Source organism: Talpa occidentalis, unplaced genomic scaffold (genome assembly GCF_014898055.3).
Source record: "Talpa occidentalis isolate TD23 unplaced genomic scaffold, MPIMG_talOcc4v2.1 talOcc4.14, whole genome shotgun sequence".
Lineage (NCBI taxonomy): Eukaryota > Metazoa > Chordata > Mammalia > Eulipotyphla > Talpidae > Talpa > Talpa occidentalis.
The window spans coordinates 72,301,612-72,325,378 of NW_023601433.1; the positions used below are offsets into that span (position 1 = coordinate 72,301,612).

At 43.1% G+C, this 23,767-nt stretch overlaps 2 long non-coding RNA genes across 3 annotated transcripts; one reads left to right on the top strand and one right to left on the bottom strand.

The window, feature by feature from the left end:
- The first annotated feature begins 5,557 nt into the window (after positions 1-5,557).
- LOC119244790 (uncharacterized) lies at positions 5,558-13,467 on the top strand. 2 transcript variants are annotated; one of them, XR_005125135.2, is made up of 6 exons: positions 5,558-5,757; positions 7,667-7,912; positions 8,441-8,635; positions 8,955-9,903; positions 10,394-10,987; positions 13,290-13,467. It is a non-coding gene; the product is annotated as an uncharacterized LOC119244790 (long non-coding RNA). The 2 variants fall into 2 exon arrangements; XR_008551846.1 differs by lacking the exon at positions 13,290-13,467 and having other exon boundaries at positions 10,394-11,325.
- Positions 8,745-12,621, bottom strand: LOC129145790 (uncharacterized). Its single transcript, XR_008551847.1, has 3 exons — positions 12,490-12,621; positions 10,895-11,032; positions 8,745-9,371 (listed from the first exon to the last, which is right to left on the bottom strand). It is a non-coding gene; the product is annotated as an uncharacterized LOC129145790 (long non-coding RNA).
- Positions 13,468-23,767: the final 10,300 nt, after the last annotated feature.

A 23,767-nucleotide genomic window follows, 5' to 3' on the forward strand; every position in this document is an offset into this window, starting at 1 on the left:
GATCTAAGTGTGCTGTTCAATTTATTTTGAGAACTACCTCTCAAGACTGATTATCCAGTCACCTCAGAAAGTTTCCTGAAGTCCCTTCCCGGGCAAATCTTCTTCCTCTCCCCCAAGTAAACACTGTCCTGATTTGTATCCTCGTAGTTTAGTCTCATAAATTCTAGAATTTCACGTAAACGATGTCATGCAAAATGTACTTATTTTGTTGTGGACTTATTTGTGCAACAACGCACTATTGAGTTCATCTATGTTATTGGCTGAGCGAGTAGTTCATGCCTTTTTATTGCTGAGTAATATTTCATTGTGTAAATACACCAGTCTTTTTAGCTCTTTTCATATAGATGAGTATTTAGGTTGCTTTCAGTTTGGGGGCTGTTATGAGGAGAGCTGATATGAACATTTGCATTCAAAACCTTTTCTAGATGTTTGTTTTCATTTCTCTCAGATAAATACCTAGGAATGGGTGGTTGGGTCAAGGAGTAGGTGTGTGTTTAACTCCTTGAGAAATTGCCAAACCGTTTCCCAAAGTGATGGTGCCATTATGGACTCACCCCGACCCTCAGTGGCGAGTCCCGACTCCCCACGCTCTCACCCACATCCGTGGTGCTGGCCTTTTAATTTTAGTCATTCTGTGGGTGTGTAGCAGTATCTCATTATGATTTTATTAGGCATTTCTCTAATGACTAATGATGCTGAACGCTTTTTCCTGTTCTTATTGCATATATTCTTCTCTGACATGTCTACTAAAGTCTTTTATTGAATTGCTTGTCTTTATATTATCAAGATGTACGACTTCTTTATGTGTTCTGGATGCAAGTTCTTTGTCAGATATATGCATTGCAATATTTTCCTCCACTCTGTTGCTTATCTATTTATTTTCTTACAGGCATATGTGGATAAGCAGTTTTTATTTTTGGTGGAGCCACCTTCATTTTTTTTTTTCTTTTGTGATTCATGCTTTCCAAGCCCTTTCCAAGAAACTTTTGCCTGCCCAGAAGGTCAGCAAGATGTTTGCCTATCTTTTTTATTCTAGCAGCTTTTTATTTTAGTTTTTACATTTAAGACTAATCACTCAGAACGTACCAGGGATGTGTTAACATGGTGTGCCTTGTTTAATTCTCCTTAACAATTTTATGAAGTAAATACAAACATTATCTGCATTATCACATAGGAGGACTCTCATTTGTCTCTTACTGTGTTTCATTCATTTAATCACTTGTTTTTTCCACAAACACTTATCTGAGACTTGTTTTGGAACTGGGCAAATTTGAATTTGCATTTGACCCACACATTGAAAATTCTCAGTCTCTGCCTAGAGAGATTCCAAGGGACTCAGAGATTGTGGTCAGAAAGGATTTTCCAGAAGAGGGCTTTAAAGGTCAGATAAGAGGCAAATATTCAAGTGCAGAGAAAAGGAACATTGATGAAGTGGAAATTTATGGGCAAAAGCTCAGTGACAACAGCACTCACTGGGCCAGCTGGGCCAGGGGTGATGAGTGTGGCCAACGGCAACAGGGGCCCCACCTGTTCATCTCTCCCTGCGCTCTTCCTTTGTCATGTGGCCTTGGAGTTCCTCATCTAGAGACAAAGCACTTCCTTTCTTACGTGACATTTCTGTAGACAACACAATGAAATGGAAACTGCAGTGTATCTGTCCTAAGCCCAGATTTTAAGCAGTGTCTTACTTTATCATAGTTGCCACAGGCTGGGTGATTTGAACAGCAGGGATTTATTTCTCACCATTCTGAAGGTAAGGTAAGTCCAAGATCAGGCTGATTGCAAGGCATGGTTCATTCTGAGGTCTCTTCTCTTGACTTGCAAGTGACAACCATCTCTTCTTGCGTATGTATGGAGAGGGAGAGGGAGAGAGATTAAGTCTCATCTTGCAAGGACACTAATGTCTTAGATCAGGGCTCCCTCCTTATGACCTCATTTAACCTTAAGTGCTTCCGCTGGGGCTACCTCCAAAATAGTGACATTGGGGTTAAGAGTTTAATATCTGGAGTCTACAGCACCTCCGTAACACAAGGTCCTGCATGCCTCTGCTTGATCTCTTGTGCTGCCATCAAGACTGACCTGCTGATGACAGACATTTGGAGCAGAGCTTCCTAACTCCAGCCAGCCTAGCTGAGGCCATCCGAGGCCAGCTACAACCGGCCAACCTCAATGTGTCACTTGAATCATGTGGGAAGCAGGTGCATAAATGGAGTTCAGAGCACTGGGTGTTTATTGAGGGATATCACTGGTGAAATCTAATAGGAAAAGAAAGTAGAATTGGGCAGAGAAAAGCCTTAGTCTGCCATAAGGATTGGACATTTATAAAAGGAAGGACGGAGGAAGCAGAATTGGGCAGTGTCTTAATGATCCACATCTGATAAAGCCCCAAACCAAAAGGAAGATCTAGAGCAAATCATTTCCTTTATAGGAGTCTAACATTGGGCAAACAAATAGCCAGGCTCTATGACCCTGCTACATTCAGACTTTACCTGAGGTCTGCCCTCCACATGTGTGGCCTTGCCTTGAAAGCGAAGATCGACCCTGAAGGTAGTAACAACTAGAGGCGGTCAGGTAGCTGTACTCCCTGCAGCTGAGCATAAAATTCTTTTTGATGCAAGATATAAATAGTACACCTCCATGACTGCCACACACAGATGGGCAAGAGAGCCCAGCCAAGGACCCAGAGCAGAGTCACCTAGCCAGCCACCACCGGCACATGAGCAATAAACACTGCTGTGTGTCACTAGGCTTCTGTGGATGCTTGTTAAGCAGAGTTATTGAGGCAACAGGTAACCGATACAATGAGTCAGCTCTGTTCTCCACCGATCTATAGCTCACTTCTTATTGGGGAAAGGAAGATGTTCTGCTCCAGGTAATTAATAGATAGATAGATAGATAGATAGATAGATAGATAGATAGATAGACAAAATAAAATTTTAAAATGTTTAGTCATCACAAGTGTGCCTCATTCTTCCAGGCAACCCATTTTCATTTAATAATGTCTGTGCTTATGACTTCATTAAGTATTAATTTGTAGTGATTAGCACAATGGCAGTGACACTTCAGCAGCTGTTTGGAAGAGGTTTCACCCAGCCACTAAATAGAACAACTGTCAGAAAACCTTGACATTTGCTAATTATCCATGCTTGTCACTTATGCACTTGAGTCTTCAGAGCAGGCGCTGAGCATTGTTGGCCTGTGCTCACTGAACCTGGACAAAGGTAGAAGCACCAGCCTCTGAGGAGAGGGAACAGAGGTTCTTTTCAACTTTCAAGTCACACTAACTCTCAAAATTAGTGCAGTAGGTGCCATGATGGATGTGAAAGACTCAAAATTGTCCTCGAGCCTCCTCCTGGGCATTTCGGGAACGCCTCTCTATAAAACAACATCCATCGGGAGAGCTTTGACCATACTATCAAGTATCCCAAATAGATTTCTCCTTCTCCACCCACCACTGCTACCCTTGTCAGAGCCACCAGTGGGTCTCACCTTATAGCTACTACGTACTGTTTCATTCACCGGCTCCTCTCACATTGGCTTCCTGTCAGTGCGGGGTGACTCTTTCCTATCAGAAAGTGTCCTTTTCTACCTTTGATCCCTTTTCCACACTGTTCCTTGTACCTGGAATGCTTGTCCCCTTAAGTGTGTGTGGTTCACCCCATCCCACCCTTCAGATTTCCCTTAAATATCCTCTTTTCTCAGAGTCTAAATAGCCTTCTTGGTTTCTTTATAGCTCATGTCCTGCTTATATTTTTCATGTCCTGACTCACAGTTGTGCTTTGGTTATTGTTCTGCTAATTTGCTGTCTCACCCACTAGTAAAATTCCACAAGGACAAGATTTCTTTCGTGGTTTGAAGGAAGAACTAAAAATTATAATTGTGAGATGATTATCTGCAAAAGTATTGTTACAAGACTGAATAGCCTCTAAACTCTAGGTCGATGACAAAATGTCTGGTGAACCCCCAGATAAAATATCCAGACTTAGGTTCACATATAGTGATGATATTATTGGTATAAGAATTATTGTATTATTATTGGTTGCAGATTAAAGATGTGAGGAATTTTTAACTACAGCTTGGAGCTGCAGAGAACAGCTACTGCCATCTGCCTACAGGGTCTTTCCCCATCAACAAAAAGGAAAGTTGAGCAGAAACGGACAGATTCTCTCACAGCTGGGATATAACACTCCATGACTCCCTATCACTCTGAGGGAAAAAGATATTTTAATCCTTCATCATGATCTACAGGGCTATAGACACATAGTTGGTGCACAGCAGCTTGTTAGAGTATTTGCTTGTTATCGCTCTCGATTATAAGAAAAGGAAATCTGAAAAGGAAAGACTGTGTATGTGGTCGGGGAATAGCAGGCTTTTCACGAAGGGGATTCACTGCTTGGGATTGTCCCCCGCCGTCAAATCAAAATCTGTAGGTCTCCAAGGTGACCCCTGGCACTGGAAGATCTACAAGTTCATGCAAATGTGATGGTAATAGAAAGCAAAAGTCACCAATCTGGAGACCCAAGGAGCATTTTTAAGAGCAGCAGAAAGCAGAGAGTGAAGTGAATGAAAGAGGGACGTAATTTAATTTAAATGCAATTGCCTCAAGTATAGTAAACACAAGACTCTGGTTTGGGAAAGATTGAGTAGAAGAGGATTCGCTTTCAATAACAGGCTACTCCAAAGTCACAGGTCTCATTTGCCATTTATTTAAGCATCAGGGAGTACAGTAAATTTATTCAAAATGAGATAATGGGTGCGAATGCATTTTATAAACTTTAAAGTGCTTGGCAAATAAAAGGTGATGGCTATTTTGCAAGCATAATGCGCTCCCAACAAAATGCAATACAGCGTCCATGAACACAGAGCTGTGACTGTCTTTTTCAATGATGAGTCCCCAGGGCTTAACACAGGGAGGCACCAAAGCTTCCTGGTTGGATAAATGAGTGACTGAATGAACAAACAAATCATCACCGAGTTGGGATTCCAGAGGTTAGTGTTTCTGTTTTGATCACACCTCCAAGCAGCCTTGGGTAAGTCACATCAACCCTCATTTCCTGATTCCTCATCTAGAATATGGCACCTTTCTCAAAATTTGCCCTGAGGATTCAGTGAGAAAATGCATGTTAAGTGCACAGTGACTGGTATACAGCAAGTACAAAATAGTGGCAGACCCCCCCTCTTTTGCGTTGCAAAGCCAAAATCCATATCTAGTACACTGAAGCGTCTAAATCTAAAGTGCTTCTGTCCTTGCAAAATGATTCTGAATCGATGCTTGAGTTGATTTCAATTCTTACAAGAAATAGTCTCAGCAAAACAACTCTGTTTATCTCTGGTGGAAAATTAAATTATAAAACATATAAACACAGACAAACTCCATCCATCAGGCCACGACAATGAGTGTGTGGGAATTGATGGGCCATCCTTAACTGCACAACAAGTGTATAAATACAGGTTAGCCGTGGGAAGGCGGGGCAGAAGGGGCTGGAGATGAGCTCATAGATGCGCCTATGGCGTCATAACTATACACAAGGATGCAGTAGAGGCTCAGAGACCACTCCAGAGGCACTGGCATAACAAAGGCATGGTTTCTTCAAAACTTTCTCGGAAGTTTTGATAAGTGGACCAGAGCTCAACCACACCTTGGTCAGTATGGAAGTGCTATTTAAGGTTCCCGCTGCACCACTTATTCCGCAGGTGTTGGGTGGAAGAATGAGGAGAATTACATCTGCTTGAATGAATGAGGATAATTAAATGGAGGTAAGGGGATGGGAAGCTCCAGGTCTTATTGTATCTGAATCTTCTGGAAAGGGTACAGTGGGAACACAAGGGGCAGAAGAGCATGCCTCTGTTGTCAGCCAGTTCTTGGCCAGCTATTTATTCTCATTATACCTCACCTCTTGTTTCCTCATCTATACAAAAGGCTCATAATAAACCACACTTCCTTGAGTATTTGCATGAATTAAATGTTAAAACAGTGTTAGGCACCATAAAATGCTCAATAAATATTAGACATTATTGCTTTTGTTCATTGTAATAATAAGGGGGTTCTTGAGCGGGCCCAGCAGCTAATGGGCTCCATTGTAGGAAACCCGGGCTAAATGTGATTCAGCATTTTCCTACGGCTTCATGACTGATGCCTGAACTGAAATGTATACTTACGTGTCCATATCAAAAGCCCATGCTCTAATCCCTTATCATCTCAGTTAGTATCTATCAGTCTTCTGTGCTCATGCAGGCTATGCTTAATTTGCACAATATCCCTTTCAGTCTTTTGAGTGTTACCCTAAATTTCAGTTAACCCCAAATTTTTTCCTGGAGAGCTGAAGTACATCCCTTGGAGGAGAGTGGAGCATCAATTCTTAAGAATTGCATAAGGGACTCCAGGGCTGGTGTCCACTTGTGGGTACTAGAAGTACCATGTGCAGAGACACGAAGGTGAAAAGGCCAGAGAGGCTCACAAAGGGTGAATACAGGTGCGAAGAGATGAGACCATAGAATTATGCAGGGACTCAGTCTTGAAGGGATTTGAATGCCACGTTAAGAGATTTGGTTTTATGATACAGACACAAGAAGACTTCAAGGAGTTTTGAGTGGATTTTCCTCTAAGAAAATCACTCCAGCTGCAAAGAAAATGATGCATCGGAGAAAGGTCCTGGAGGCAAGGAGGGTTGAAAGACAGTGGAGACGCAATTGCAGAAGTCCAGGGAAGAGATGATCATGGGTGAACTCAGAGAGCAGGTGACTCAAGAGGACCTTGAGACTAATTGGATGTGGATGTTGAGAATAAGAAAGGATCCCGCACAGGTTTCTAGTCTGGCTCAGTTCTATGTTCCCAAGTCACTGATTAGCATCAGCCCAGAGTAGGGAGTCCCAGGATCAGAGGCAAACTCTGCAGCCACAGGAGGCAGTTCTGCTGCCTCACTTACTCTCTGGAGCTCCCACTGAAGAGCCTGCGCCCTGAACTACATTTCCTCTCCCAGGTGTGCTCAATTGCAAGTCTGCGCTTTCTCATTCCTTCATCCTCGCCCACCTGAAGGTGGCTGTCAGCACCTTACCATAAAATTAACTGTGCCTACCCGTTCCTGCAGCCCGTGTGCTGGGGTTCCCTGCCAGGAAAATCTGCCCAGGCAGCAGAGTCCCATGCCAGGGACGTGTGATCCTCTGTTACTATGATTAACTTGGATAAACATATGCTGGAAAAGCAACAGACAATGAGCTCTGATCAGTGAATCAGAATGAGCCATGTTGAAACTGGATCACTCAAGCTTCAAATATGGAAGCAAATTTCAAGGGGCACAAGGTAGCCCGGAGAGCAGGCAGACAGACTTGCAGGATTTCAAAGCGCAAAGAATGCTTCAAGTTCTCAAGGGACTTTTCCACATCACATTGGCTTCCTCCAAGTTGGCAGGAAAACAGGGCAGAGAGAACTGAAGAGAAATTGAGCCATGTATTGTTCTCCACAGAGATCAGAGAAAGAGCAGGTGTCTGTTGAGACCATTTTGTGGGGGCTAGAGCCTTGGCACTAATGTCAATTGGATGTGGGAGCAGAGCCTGGATCTGTCACTTACAAGGGATCTGAGAGTCCAGAGACTTGGTCTCAGAGTCTCATTTTTCTCATCTGTAAAATGTAAGGTAATGGTGTCATCTACCTCCTCTGGTTTCTCAGGGCCCCAATAATGTAATAACAACCATCAAGTGCAACTAAGCAACAGAAACATTGAAGCATCAGCTACGAGCCCAGCACATCAGCTGCTGAGGGAGGCAGATGGAGCCCTGTCTTCTCAGAGCCTAAGTCTCGAAGACCACAAACTCTTCACACCCATCAGGCATCCTCAGTGCTGATGCGGTGTGCCAGACGCCATGCTAAGAGCTCACATTTGCTATTTGTGAGCCTCCATCAAAGCTAAGAGAGGTAAGCGTTTCTCTCTAGAACACCGTTCACTTAGGGCTGGGATGCTGTGTTCCAGGCCTTTGTTACAAAGCCCCACCGCGTGGCGTGACAACCCTCCCTATGTCACTGGCTTTTGTGTAACCTCATTATATTCTGTTTACCGTGTTCTGGTGTAGGTTGGGGTTTTTGTAACCTGGAGCAGTTAAGAGGGACTTGTCTCCCCTAATCCTGGGAGAGCAAGGTTGCTAAGGAGACCATTGTCATATTAACTCAGTAAACACTGAGACACTCATGGTGCTACAAAGGAGGAGAGCTCTCTGTTGAGAAAGGAAACCTTTCCCTTTAGATTGAAAGGGAAAAGCCACCATGGAGATTGAGCCTGGCAAAGGGGGACAAGTCCCTATGCAACTCTCTAGCTTTCTGTTGGTCACAGGGCTAGAAAAGAGGCAGGAGAGATGGAGAAAGCAGGTAGGAATCTTGTAGCTAATCAAGAAATCTCGGCTCCCTAAAGTTACCTCTGGAAATTTTGTGCCCCATACTTTCGTGTAGAGTGCTTTTAAAAAACAACAGAAGAAGAAAATATAGAAAAACACAATCAGGAGAGCTGATTTTGGAGAGTGCAGACCTCTTCGTAGTTGGGGTGAAGAAGAAGCTCCTGATGAGATGGGGACTTAGATGTCAGGTTGGCTTGAAGAAGAGAAAGGACTCCACGTTCCTGGAAGAACAAATCCTATGTAATATGAGGTGAGCTTATTCTACTTGCTTAGGAAAAGTCCAGTGAAAGCATTAATCTATTCTCTGATTGCTAGCCGGCTTGGACTAATAAAAAGTGCCTACATTTGTATTTCTTGCAATAAAATATTTATCATGGACAAAAAGATTATCAGATGGGTAAGGAGTATTCCAGGTCATGGAATTTTGAGTTCTGTATTTCAAAGGACATGGGCTTACCCGAGCTATATCCAGAGCTGGGTATCCCTCAGCTGTGGTGGGTTGAGATTCTGGGGTGAGCTCTGATCTTAGGTCCCTGGGAATCTCCCACCTAACTCAATTTTTCCACCAGCTTTGGTTCAGGAAAGTTGTAACTGCAAGGTTTGCAGAAGCTGGATGGGAACTCAATGAAGATCCTTCCCAAGATTTCAATTTGCAGAAGAAAAGTCCAGAAGCCAGAAAGGTCAAGCAGGTCATAACTGGAGCCAGGGCTTCTCATTCCTGCTCATGTCTACCTTTCAGTGGATGGAGCTATTGGCTTATTTGATGACTTCGAGCGTCTTCCCTGAATTTGCCCATGGTGATGGCATCATGTGACCTCATTTCCATTTGAGCATCAAGAATGCTGAATGGAGAAATCACTTTTCTTTCGTTCCCTTCAATCTTTCCAGCGCCTGACATCTCTGTCACCGACAACTTCGGCTCCTTGTTTCCCTGCAGTTCTTGTCCCGGCCGATCCCCGCAGAGCAGGAGAGGGTGATGGATGGGCCTGGGGAGGGAAGATGGACAGCACCAGGGAAGAATCTGTGATTTGGAGGCCTTTGGTGACATGCACACACAAAGAGACTAGGAAAGAATGGCTTTTTCAAAAGCATAAATAGAAAACTGCTGGGCTTGAGTGCTTGCTGCCACATAATGAACATGCTCGCCTTCTCCTAACAACGTTTTAAGTCGGTAATTGGCCCAACAGGGGACACGAACTGTACACTGAGTCACAGAATAGTACAGAAAATCTCAGAATGGCGTCACCTCCCATCGGGAGAGTTGTCTGTGTGCCAAGCCCTGTGGAGATGCATTCGTGGCATTTAAGGAGTGCAGACGGTCAGCATCAGAAAGGACTTGGGAGGACAACCATCCCCGGGGTCCCTGGCCTTTTCTACATCAGAGGACTCTTTGATTTGTCCCCCCTCTTCCCTTGGGTTTCATTTTCTAAAGATGCAGCTGGCAAACTAGACAGCTCTGATCTGAAAAAGGATGTGTTTTCCCACAGAATAACCATGGATCTCTGTAATGATCACTTGGTAAGTGTGATACCCCAAAAAGACATGAGGCCTAGCCCATTTCAAATAGTAATACCCATAATAACATAGTTTATTAGATGCCCAGCTAAGGGCTTTACAAACTTTATCTTCCTTAATCCTTTCTAGACACCATCTCCTGGTGTCAGAAACAGGTGCAGAGGGTTTCTTGACCAATGAGGCTCCAAAATAGGGTGGATCTGATCACCAAGTCACCCTTAACCCGTCTACTCTACAGCCTGTTCATTAGTCTCTTTGTCATGTTAACAGTCATCTAAGGAACATCCATCCATTTTTTTCACAAGCTTTTGTAAGGTTGGAAGCTCCAAATTAAGTTGTTTTGGTCTCAACTTTCCCTTAATCGTTAAGGTAATGGAGGCCCAGAGAGAATTAGAAACTTGCTCAGCATCAACCCAGCTAATTAGCAACAATGCTAATTTTAAATTCCAGCTTTTCTAACTTCTGCTTCTGAATTCTTTACATCTCAACTCAGCTCCAGTAAGTAACAGTTGAACACCTACCAAGTGACAGCAGAGCAGCAGCATGTAACGCGTCACTCTCCTGGTTGACACCTGCTACAGACATTACCAATCAATCATGGAACCTTCCCCACCTGGATGTGGCTCCATGTAAGAACTTCCAATCCACAGGATTTGGTAAAGGATGCATATTATTGTCATCAGGCATAATACTGTTCAAGGCCCTCAAGATGACATGAAACAACTACAGATGTGTATCTGCCATCAAATATTTTGTCTCAGAAAGCTTTTTCAGTGTAGAGTAACTTCTTCCCAAGTGCCAGGAAAGAGCAGTTTCAATGCCATGATACCTGGAGACATGTATATATTATGAGATGATGTCCATGCCCTGCTCACAAGTTGAAGAGAAATCAGCTTGGGAGTGAGAATGGGGACCACCAAGAAGGCTGCACATGAATGGGAAGTTGTCAGCTGGAGGGCCAGTCCATCTGAGGCAGCGATAACAGGAGAGTCACCTGTGAGTACATGGAGCTGAGGAGGAGAGAAATGCGGTCTGACCAGGAGGCGAGCTGAGACTGACAGCTGAGAGTCCCAGGTCAGCAGAGCAGGTAAAAATGGTGAATTGGTTGGTGGGAATTCCATGGGGACTGCACCTGAGAGGATAAAGCATACATTGCATAAAAATGAAGAATGATGTAAAAAAATATATAAAATAATAAAAAAGGAAAAAAGTGATAAAATTTTAAAGACTGGCAATTCCAACTGTTGTGAAGTATGTACAGCAATAGGAACTCTCAGACAATGCTAGGAAGAGTGTAAATTGCTTAAAAATGGAGACAATTTAAGTGTTCAATAATGAAATGGATAAATAAATTAGAGTATATTCATACAATGAAAAAAATAAAGTACTTAACACCAAAAAAAAAAAAAAGATGATTTGTATCTATTCAAGACCCCAGAACAAGATAGTTCCTCTCAGTGCAGGGTAAAGGGGGGAGGGCCCTGTGAAGTCTGGTGACACACATGGTGTGGGAACACACATCTGAAGAGGGGTGATCTTATACCACTAAATCATATACAATGCTGTCAACCAACGTCACCTCTATAAAAAATAATACAATTAAAATAATTCTTCTCTTTGTTCTGCCCCTCTTTTATTTGATAGACATATAAAAGGGAGGGTAACAAGATCAAGAAAGAAGGATACTATAATATTGGCCCTCACCATATCTCTAGGCATGTTTCTCTTTCTGGAGAGGACTTGAAGGAGTACATTCCTGACCTTGGGAGTGGCAGGTGTCATGTGGTCTGATTGCATGAGTCTTCCAACCAAGCACGTCTCTTGTCATATTGGTTGTTACTGTACCGCCCTGAGGGCCATGGCTACCAGGGTGATGCATGGCATCTTGGGGGCATTAGCAAAGGGAGGAGGACTAAGATGTGGGATGAAGATGAGGAGGGTGGGACAGTCTAAAACAGCCCACCCTGGATTGTGGCAGAGGCCAGTGCTAAAATGAGTGATGTTTTCCATTTGGAATTCCAGTAATGAAGGCTTTCTAGAGAAGTGTGTCTTCGAGGGAGGAATTTCATTTTGTGGATGCGTCGGTTTACTACTAAGCCCCTCCCCAAGATAAGGGGTGATCAGCCTATGCATCCACTGCGCCCTGAACTTGAGGAAGGGTCCAGGTCTCTAGGGGTTAAGCAGCATCTGCAGCACTTTAGACCAATTCCGACCTGAATACATTGTCACCGCCTGCCTGAACCCATCTCAAACCCCAAGAGGGCGTTTTGGAGAATTATTCTCATGATTCCAGAGACAGAATTAGCCTCTTCAAACCAATGAGAGAGCAACCCTTGACTGGTGGTTCATTATGTACAATTCAAAATCAACCCCCTGCTGTTCAAGCTTCCCTGGTGACTGGGGCTCTTGGAAGAAGAAATTGCATGTTGTCCTAGAGAAGGTTGGAGATGGTGCTGGGTCCAGGTGGCAACATGTGGGTGCATCTTAAAGATTGTTGTGATAGCCCCCCCCAAAATATATCACAAGTCAGAATTCTGGGAGAAACAGTTTTTAAGCATAAGAATATTTTCAAGTGATTCTTTTACTAACCTTGAGACCTGTGCAGCACAGAATTTTGTTCTTGTGGGGAGAAGCAGAGTTCACTTCCAGGGTGGTCCAGGGAAAAGATAGTAACTGCCTTTCATACAACACAGGCACATGTATCCCTGAGGCAGATGCAGCCCATAATTGTCTATATAAATAAAGTTTTATTAGAATGCAACAGTTTGTTCACATGTATTCTGTGGCTGCCTTGCATACACTACAGCAGCAGAGTTGAGTAGTTGCAACAGAGATTACAGGCCCCCAGAATCTAAAAGATATTCTACCTAGTCCATTACAGAAAAAGTTTGCCAGTCCCTGAGCAAACTGCCACATAGTCTTATGATTTGAGGTGGGGCTTCTGTGCTGGTTCATGACCTCTCAGCCAAGCAGGAAATTGCAAAGGTTGACTCCGGTCACTGCATTTGAGGCTCTGGGTCAGCTGGCTTCTGTCTGTGACTAGTAATGGCAAATACTGACAGGACACTGGAGAGGGAAAAGAATGGACACACACACACACACGAATCATATCTCCAGAAGTAACTGTGCCCACTTCTGCAGCCCCAGCTCCTGTTGATGTCAGTTTCTGCTAGGGGACCTCAGACTCTGGGCTCTAGTAGCATTGTCTCCCCACTTTGAACCTCTAGTCATGAGGTGGCAGGGGCTTGCCACTATATATACACCCCAGAATACAGAATATCTCACTGTATTTACCTCTTCTGCTTTCAGCCTTTCCGCCCACTGTATAACCAGTTCGCCATACCAAATTCCTTATTTTCAGTCCACTGATTTCTGTTTCTGTTTTCCAGTTTGGATCCTGACAGATACAAGTCATGATTGAGTCCCATGCCAGAGCCTGAAAGCCTCATGGGAAATGACTTTCAGATTCCTGCCTTCATCCTGGTCCCTTATTTAGATTTTCTAAATGCCTACTATGAGTGAGACTAATTATAATAAAGTAAAAATCAAAATCCACAAGCAACTATAAACCAGAGACACACTACAGGGGGTGGGGGGGGAAGGAAGGGGGGTTAGGATCAAAACAAGGGGGTGGGAATTGTATGGGGAATATAACCAAGATGAAAATGCATACATTGTGCAAAAACGAAAAATGATGTAAAAAATATATAAAATTAAAAAAAAAAGATTCCCACCGTCAGTGAACCATGAGAGTTTTGCCCTGAATTTTCAGCAGCTCGTTCTGCCATGTGTTGGGGAAATGGTTCTATTAGCTGAGGAGCCCTTGCCATGATGGTGGCCACTGCTTTTGTTAGCATGTGACCAAGCGCCACCCTGGGACCCCAAACTTGCAGGCGGTAAAGGGGTATGGCCGTCCATAGGCACAAAGGCAAAGTATAATTTTGTGTGATAGAACTTTAGTAAAATTAGTGTGCAGAGAGAGAAGAGAGGGGTAATAGATTCCTAATAAAACACCCCAAATTACCAATCCTTTTGTGGAGAAATGCCCAACCAAATAGTGTTGGCCCAAAGCTGTTCTGCTGAGACCTGAAAGCTTGCCATAGTCTTAGTTACCTTCTGGGGGAGAACCACAGTGAAGGGGTTCTGAAACAGGAGGTCCCAGAAAGCCAGGGCAAAAGGAGATACCACATCAAGACAACGTCTGCCATTGTCAACCTCCCCACACGTCTTTCGCGCACGTGTCTCTTCCAAGTGTCTCTACATGTCTCCTTCTTGTGTCTCCTTCCCAGAAGTACCAGGGCACAAATCAGGCCACAGGAAAATGAGTTTTTTCCCCCAGAGTCTACCTACCTTCCTGTTAGGCTCTTCAGCTTCGCCCTAGTTCCCAGAAGGTAATCCAAGGGGCTGCATGTAAGTGGGAGCTGGGAATTTGGTTCACCCTCCTTTTATGGAGATACCTGTGTAACACCCTCACTAGATGAACGCCGATCTCCTTCCTCAATATCACTTCCCTACCCACCGTGAGAGGGGCCCCCAAAGTGGTGGCACTATTACAGTTTGCAGCTGCTATCTTCTTTGGCCACTCTCGCCACCTATGCCCTCTGTTCCAACAAAATCCACTATCCACGAACAGTCACACATGCGCGGGCCTTTGCTTGTTCCTTTGCTGTTCACTCTCGGGCACCTCTGTCCTGCACCAGCCCCTTGGTCCAGGAATACCGACTTCACTCCTGCCTCAGACTGTTCGGCCCTGGCTTTTCTCTGTATTTGAATTGCAGTCTTTTCCAGTCCATCAGATTTTTGTTTTTGTTTTAAGACTTTAAAATTGAATCTGCAAAACAAAATCTGCTGTCAAAACATTTTAGGAAATGCTGGCTGAAGCAAATTGAATGTGATCTCTTTACTGCAGACTTTTCAGATCCTTGAAAATAGAAAGCAAATGAGATCACAGTGTTTTAAAAGCTAGTGTGAGCTTGGAGCTTTTTCTGTGTGCAGGATCCTTGTCATGGGAGTCGGTCTAGCTTCCATCTTTCCCTACCCCCTTCTTCTAGTGACAGGATCCACCTCTCTTGAGTGAGAGAACTTTTCCATCCAGTGTGGGTAGGGTTGACTCCCTTGCTATCATCTCTGGCATTAGGGATTTGACCTAGTCCTGCCCTGAGGGCTGGGCCAAGAATGGAAATGTGGTGTAGACGGGACCAGCCAGAGCCTTGCCAGGGCTTTTCAGGCACAGCTTTCAGAAGTAATTTGCTTTTTTCTACGGAGGATGTTGAGTTGCTGGATGTTGTAGTGAGCTGGGGTTCAAAGAGCTATCAGAGGGAAAGACCCTACTGGACTAGAAACCCAAGCCAAAAATGACAGGACAATCAAGAGAAGGAGAGAGAACAGAACCAGCAATAGTTCCTGAACCCCTGGGTTTTGTCTGAATCTAGTTCCATCTCTTTGACTTCTTAATTATATAAGCTAATTCATCCCGCCACCTCTTTTTAAAATTTTGCTTTTGCTGAAGCTAGATTGAACTCACTTTTTAGCCCTCAGATGTGACATATACCTGACTGAAATATACCTGATGGAGAAAACACAGTTTCTGCTAGTTCAGTGTGTGTGTCATGGCTACCTTGGATCAGAAGCTGTTCCTGAGTCCTTGGAATGCAGTCCCCAAGGTCAAGATCTAGAGTTAGTGTCCTGGTCTACCCATTCCAATCCCCTTATGAGAGAAGCCTGTGTGTAAGTGACAGGTTGAATATGGATCAGACAGATGGAGCAAGGCAAGACCACCAGACAGCCTCCATCCATAATTCAACTTTCTAATGCCAGGTCACAGTTTTAGCTTCATGAGGATTAGTTTATGCAAATCCACTGGGTAGGATCTTAGGGACATGGTCACCTGGTCCTGTGCCTCCCTTTGGATTATGCCATAATTGTGTGTTTGTTCTAAATTTCTTCATTCTCTGGTTACACTGTTTCTACACCAAAGAGCACTGATTCCAGCCCTGGAATAATTTACTTGGTGCATCTAGAAAACAACATATGCTGACTTGAATGATATTCAGATTAATAAACTAGAGACTCCAAGGCCTTCCAGCTGAGTGGCAGTTTTAATTCAGAAATTACTCATGTGGAATGGCAGAAGTGCCAAGAATACAGGTGTAAACAAGTAGCAGAAATGAGACGAATCTGATGCATGAAGAGAACAATGAAAATGATCCCACAGACAATTGTGCTGGTACTCAAACTACCCTATAAGCTGGCAAAGATGATTAATTTCATTTTGCAGAGGGAAATGCTGAGGTGGTCAGAAAGAAAAAGTGACTTGTCCAGGGTTATGTAGCCAGAAGAGGGCATTCAGGTCTTGAATATGGGGTCTCTGGTTCTAGTCCTTTGCTCCCTCAACACTGTTTTCTGTTTCCCATCTGAGATCAACATGGGATTCTATTCCCCAAATTTTCAGCCACTAGATACAGAAAATCTGCCCTTAGTCTCCCAATCTGCAGTTTATCCCCCAACAGAAAACACTTTTTGCTAGAGTATCTGTATTTTCCTCCCACTGCTAACCTGTCCAATTTCTGTCAAAACCATGACTATAGATTCCAACCCCAATCATAAAGGGTCAATCTAGGCCCATGTTGTGGTGATTTAGGATTTTCTTCCCCCCAAATATTCTTTTTCTTGATTTAGTGACTTAAGGCTTAATGTGGCATCTGAACAAATCAAAATAGTTTTTTAGAAAAAGGTAAAAAGTATTCCAAAGATAACCCTTGAAATCATGGTGGATGGGGGGCCTTCCTGGTGGCCTAAGGCTTAGGTCTCAGAATTATCACAGCTAGAGCCTGAGTTTGATCCCTGCCTAGGGTGTTGACCTACCTATGGCTCAGCAGACCTCTCCTGTCTCACCTGCTGCTCCCCTTAGCAGTGTATTTCAGTAGAAATGCCTGTTCTGTGCCCCACCTCATCTCTGGTGAATCCTCTCACCCCCCACACATCTGGCCTATACCTCAGTTCTTCTGCAGCCCCTCCCCTTTCAAAAAAAGAAACTCTGGTGGATGTAAGTAAATTTGTCATTCGTAGTAGAATCAACCAGCTCTATTAAGATGAGCTAACAGCCCCTAATAGAGCAATTATTAGTTAAAACATTAATTATCATTTCTTTAGTGTCTTTCTCCCCAAATATGTCATAAACTCCAAGAGAAATTATGTTTATGTTATTCATCACTTTATGTCCTTAGCAATAGTAGAGCACTGAGCAAGTAGCAGGTGCTTATGTGATGAACTAATGCAATAATTAAATGAATAAACAAACCGTTAGGAGGAGATAAACAAATCAGCACAAGTACAGCTTGAGCATTGGCTGACCAAAGATAAACAATAACCTCTGAACTTCATGCCAATATCAAGCTCTCTGCTCATTCAGTGTATGACACCACCATTCTGCAAGTTAGTTACTGATCACCTACTGTGTACCAGAGTGCCCTAGGTGGAGAGCCACTTCATATTCTTTTCATACCAAATCAACATACAAAGACACAGACAAACATAGAAACACATACACAGGCACAAATATGCAAATATCAGCCTACATACACATATAAAGTATATTTTTAAAGTTTTAATTTTGTTAAGATGCCAGTACTATCCAAAGCTATCAATAGTTTTAATGTAATCTCCATTAAAATCCAAATGACATCAGTTACAGAAATGGAAAAACCTATTTTAAAATCCATATGGAATCTCAAAGGACTCTGAATAATCAAAACAATTCTGATAAAGAACAAAGCTCAAGGACTCGCCCTTTCTGATTTCAAAACTTACTATAAAACTACAATAATCACAGCATGGTACAGGTGTGATGACAAACGACCAGTGGAATAGAATAGGGTCCAGAAATAACTCTTCAACTTATGGTTCAATGATTTTTAATAAGGATGCCAAGAGCATTCAATGAAGGAAAATACAGTCTTTTCAAAAAATGGCGCTGGAAAAACTGTACATATACACATGCAAGAGAATGAGATTTGATCCTTACCTAACACCATGCACAAAATAAACTCCAAGTGAATGAAAGACCTAAATATAAGACCTAAACCTACGAAACTTCTTAAAAGAAATCCAGAGCAAAACTTCATATATTGGATGTGGCAATGGTTTCTTGGATATGACACCAATAGGCACAGGCAATAAGAGAAAGCACAGACAAATTGGACTTCATGATTTTTTTTTAATTTTGTGCATCAATGTTTCCTCTATCAATAGCATAAAAGGGTGATACACAAAATGCAAGGAAATAGTTGTAAATGATATATATGACAAGGGAATACTATCTTAGACTATATAAAGATCTCCTAAAAATTAACAACAATACAAAATCAAACAACAATTAAAAATTGCACAAAGAATTTTTAATAGACATTTCTCCAAAGAAGATCTACAGATGATTGATAAGCACATGAAAAAAAAAATGCTCAATGCCACTAATCATTAGGGAAAGGCAAACAAAAACCACAATGAGATAGCCTCTCATACCCATTAGGATGGCTACTATTTAAAAAACAGACAACAATAAGTGTTGACAGTGATGTGACAACTTGTGCTCTGTTGGTGTGACTATCAAATGGAACAGCCACTGTGGAAAACATATGTATGGCTCCTCAAAATAAGAAAACTAGAATCACCATAATCAAGTAATTCCACTTCTGAACATAAATGCAAAAGAATTGGAAGCAGATACTTGAAGGGAAATTTGTAAACCTATGTGTTTGTAACAGATTTCAGAATAGCTAAAAAATAGAAGCAACCCAAGTGTCCATCAATAAATGAAAAGATCAGTAAAACGTGGTATAACCTTGCAATAGAACATTACTCAGTCTTGAAAAAGAAATTCTGACACATGCTACAATGTGGAGGAACCTGAGAACATTATGCTAAGTGAACTAAGCCAATCACAAAAAGACAAATACTGCACAATTCCACTTACACAAGATAACTAGAGTAGTCAAAATCGGAGACAGAAAATAGAATGAAGGTTGCCAGGAGCTAAAGGAATAAGAAAGGAGAAGTTAGTGCTTAATTCGTGCAACCTCAGTTTTGCAAAATGGAAAGCATTCTGGAGGACTTAGTCACGCTGAATCTCTCCCATGTATACATGTTATTATCACACTTCTCTGTGGCTTTTTTCTCTTACCAATCTGTCTGATGCTTATTCGATTATTTGCCAGCATAGAACAACCCAGAGGGGTCCAGGATGATTTCCTCCGTACCCCAACAATTTGGCAAGCCAGGTTGGAAATCTTCAAGATGGCTGCTTAATTTTCCTAGATGGCTGCAAGAGGATGTGATGTAGGATTTCTGAATTTGGCGGTAAGCCAGTTATAATGTTTCACCACTCCTGAAAATATTATAACCCCCTCATCTCTCCCCATGCAGAAATCTAATGGAAATTGATGTCAGTTTGGAGAGTTGTTGGGTTTGGAGAGAAGATCCTTGAGTTATCTTTGAGAAGATTTTCACCTGAGCTTCCTTTTCAGCAGCACACAACCAGTTTCCTAGGGGAGTTTCCTCACAAGGCAGAGATGTTTAGTTATATCCAAAATGGAAGATTTATTATAAAAAGGGAAGGGAAGTAAAGGATGCTTGCACAGACACAAGCAAGCAGAAAGAGCTGCCCCTGAAAGGGACAGGTTTGTTAAAAGAGAAGCCTGCGTAGTGGCAGATGGGAAGTCTTGGGAGGAGCTGCCTCTGCTGCTTTGCAAAGGGAAAAGAAACACCTGCAGAGTCACAGGTGGGCAGGAGAGCTGCATTTTGCCAGGGCGGGAATCACACTGATAAAGTCTTCTCTTTAGAAGGGGTTCATTATTTGTAGGATTGTTAACTGCTATTAAATTATTTATTTCTAGGGTGGAACTAGATAGATTTGAAAGAGCCAATGATTCTCTACAATGGCCCTCAATCTCCACAACCCCACCTCTGGTCTGTGCCTCCAGAGACTCTTCTGTAGCTGGTTTAACAACTATATTCATTATTCTCCAGTTTCTCCAGAAACCTCCAGTTTCTGGTCTTGCCAATTTCTGGTCTTGTGATGCCTCCTTTCCAGATTTTCTAATTTTAGCCTTCCTCAGAAACGAAGAGGTGAGAAATATTTTTTAAAGATTTATTTATTTATGCATACAAGAACTGGGGTACAGGCCAGAGTCGTGGGGGGGGTGAGAGGATTCACCAGAGACAGAGTAGGGAACAGAACAGGCAGATTGACCAAAATATACTGCTGAGGGGAGCAGCGGGCAAGTCAGGAGAGGTCTGCTGTGCCATGCGTGTCACCTCCCTGACTGGGGGTCAAACTCGTGCTGCAGGGGCTTCAGATAGCTTCACTGTGCTGCATCTTAACTCCTTGAACCATCAAGGATGCCCGAGAAATATTTTTATTTCTCTAATATTAAGATGGATAAGAGAAAAAAAAATCAGGGGTAAGTTTATTAGTGTTGAGATTTTTTGGCTTTAGAGGATTTTATGCTTTCATATTTGGTGGTATCCTTCCAAAAAGGTATTTGCTTTATTTCTTTCCTTTTTGTCTCTTAAGACTTTGCTTCCAACACTGATTGCTTGGCCTCTTGAGACTTTACTGTCCCAAACCTTTCTGGAAAGTGAGCTTTGAATACTGGTAAAGGTAGCTTCTTGGGCGCCTCTTTTGGTTTTAAGAACTTTTGTTCTTAATATTGATTGAGCCATTGGTTTTTGTTTCTTCCATGACCTTGACTTGCTCTCAGAAGAAGGTATTTGTCTTTCCAGACTTTTCCTTTAATCTCCCTCTTGAGATTTTTATTTTCAATCTTCAGATGCTGGACTTTTCATTCCAGAATTTTTTTGAGAAGGGCGATCTCATGAACTGTGTTTCATTGTGGCTGGTTTTTTATTTTTAAGATTTATTTTTATTTATTCCTATAAGAACTGGTGTATAGGCCAGAGGTGTGAGGGGGTGAGAGGATTCACCAGAGACAGAGTGGGGAGCAGAACAGGCAGACTGACTGAAATACACTGCTGAGGGAAGCAGCAGGCGAGACAGGAGAGGTCTGCCGTGCCATGTGGGTTAGCTCCCTGGCCGGGATTAACTCAAGCCTCGCTGGCTCATGCCACAGTGTATGGCCATAGCTTGATAGCGCTGAGACTATAACCTCTGCACCACCAGGGAGACCCTTTAGTGCCTGTCTTTCTTTCCCAAAGTTTCCAAGGTTTTCCACCTTGAGGTGCTGTTCTGTTCTGTTCCCTGGGTAGGAAATTCCATTTCCCCCAAGATTTCTTGAAGAAAGAAATAGCCACATCTAAACTCTGTCTTTTTTAGAAGGTAAAAGCTAAGGAAGACTCGAAAGCCAAAAGCCACAAATATTGGCGGGCAGAGGACAAACATTAAAAAGCTAACAGAGCACTTGCCCACTCAGAAGTCTCTGGTGTGAGACACAGTAGATTTAGCCCCCATCAACTGCAAGAAAATGTTCATGCATGTGGAGAGGTCACTGCGAGACAAAACACATCCAAGCCCCACTGCATCTCCTAGCTAGGTTATAGTTCTGGCTTCAAGATGTAATTGGGTAGATTGAGGGGCCCCCTGAGACCCCTCAAACCTTCCTTCTCTAAATGGATTCTGCCATCCGCCCATAAAGTCAAACACACTCTAGTGCATAAGACCTTCAATAAAAAAATAACTTTATTACAATTAGTGTCCAATAGAGAGACAAGAAGAGAAAGAATACGGTTTAAAATAGTTTCAATTAAACACCCAAAGTTACCATCCTCCAGTGGGGAAATGCCCAGCCAAACAGGGTTGGCTCAAAGCAGGGCCACTGAGGCCTGAAATCTTCCCACAAGTCTCAGGCACCTTCTGGTGGGAACCCATAGGAAAGAGGAAGAAGGAGCCATACAAGTTTAGAAGGAAAAGATAAAAATCCAAGTCAAGATCAAGGCTGCCTTTGTCAGCCTCCCCACGCATCTCTCACCCACGTCTCTGTCTCTTTCCACTGTCTCCTTCCATGTCCCCAAAGCCTCTGGTGCAAGCACGACTTCTTCACGTCTCTCTGCTCCATGTGCTTCTCCAGGATTTCTTCCATTTTCCTCTGTTTCTTCCTTCCTGTCTTTCTAACTTCTCCTCCTTGCCCCGAATAGGGAACATAAGGCCAGTCCCATATCTGGCATCTTGGTGAGTCATGTGGCACTGGGGACTCAGCGAACAAGGCTGCTCATGGGCACCTGTGGCTTATGTCTGCCCAGTCTTCTTTCCCTTACAGAATCCTTACGTTGCTCTGCGTCCAAGTCATGCAACTGGATGGGGCACGTGCACCTCCCTCCCTCTTCCACTCAATGCTAATTGGAGTCACATGACCTAGCCACAGCCAATCAGAACACTCCAGCCCCTTGGCTGTGGAAATTGCTTTAGACATTACCAGTGGCACAAATTGGTCCAGTCAGTCTCTCCCGGGAGTCCTGCTGAGTTCTTGGGAGAGGGTGCTTCTTTGCCTAGTAAAGTCTTTAGCTGGAAAGGTGCAAAGCAGGAATTTTCTATGGCCAATCTTACCATCTTGCACCTACCTAGGAATAGAGTTAACACATCGACTCAGGAAAGCAGAAGTGAGAAAAAAGAATGTGGGATATCAACACAAACTGAGGAGGGGTGTGAGATTGGTGTGAATGTCCAGATACAGCCACACCTAAAGCTCATGCACCTTTATATATTGTGGCTAATACAACTTTGTTTAAACTATTTTGAATTGGGTTTCTGTCACTTGCAACCAAAAGAGTTCTGACAAATATATCTGAGATATGTTTAATAGAGTGCTAAAACATAATGCTGATCAATATTAAGTAAAAATTGTTACTAATTGTCTGGGTATCATTTAATAGAGCTAAAACTTAAGTCTCTGAACTTTGCTCAGCTAAACAATGCTGGGAGACACAAAATAGTGAAGGAAAGGGAAGCTGATGTGTTGCTATGGGAACCTGGCCATGGGTCCACATAACCAATAGTGGGCTATGAGAATTCCCAGGAATGTGGAAACAGGGCAAAAAGAACCTGGGGTGGGGGCACCTCTTGTTTGGAAGGCCCACTGAAACCTGATGTCCCAGCAGATAACAACTGACAGAGATCTGTTAGCAGGCAGAATAAGGAGCACCCCAGGATCCCCAAACCTGCCTTCTTTAAATGGGTTCTGCCATCTTCCCCGTAAAGACAAAACATACTGTTAAGGTGTAAGACCTTCAGTAGAAAAGAACTTTAATACCATTTGTGTGCAATAGAGAGATGAGAAGAGAAAAAATCTAGTTTAAATTAGTTTCCAAATAAACACCCAAAGTTACCCATTCCCTTATGGGTAAATGTCAGCCAAAGAGGGTTGGCTGAAAGCCCGCCACAAGTTTATGGCATCTCCTGGTGGGGACCCACAGGAAAGGGGCAGAAGGGATGAGCAAATCTAGAAGGAAAAGAGCAAAATCAAAATCCAAGTCAAGATGAAGGCTGCCATTGTCAGTCTCCCCATGGTTTCTCACCCCTGTCTCTGTCTCTTGCAAGTGCCTCTTCCATGTCCTCCAAGTTGCTGCTACAAGCCCAAGGTCAAGACACAAGCATGACTTCTTCACAGGTGTATGCTCCATGTGCCTCCTCCAAGTCTTCTGTCTTCTTCCTAAGTCTTCTCCTAGTCGTTTTTAGCTTCTCCTCACTGCTCAGCTCCGCCCTTTAGTAGGTGGAGCAAGGAAGTTGGCACCCCCTCTTTCTATCAATATCACGTGGTTATAGACCACTCTCCCAGTCAGGAAAAGTCCACCAAAACAGGTCAGTAAACGGAACCCCAAATCCTTTATCACGCACAGCCCTCTCCCATCTCCCCCCTGC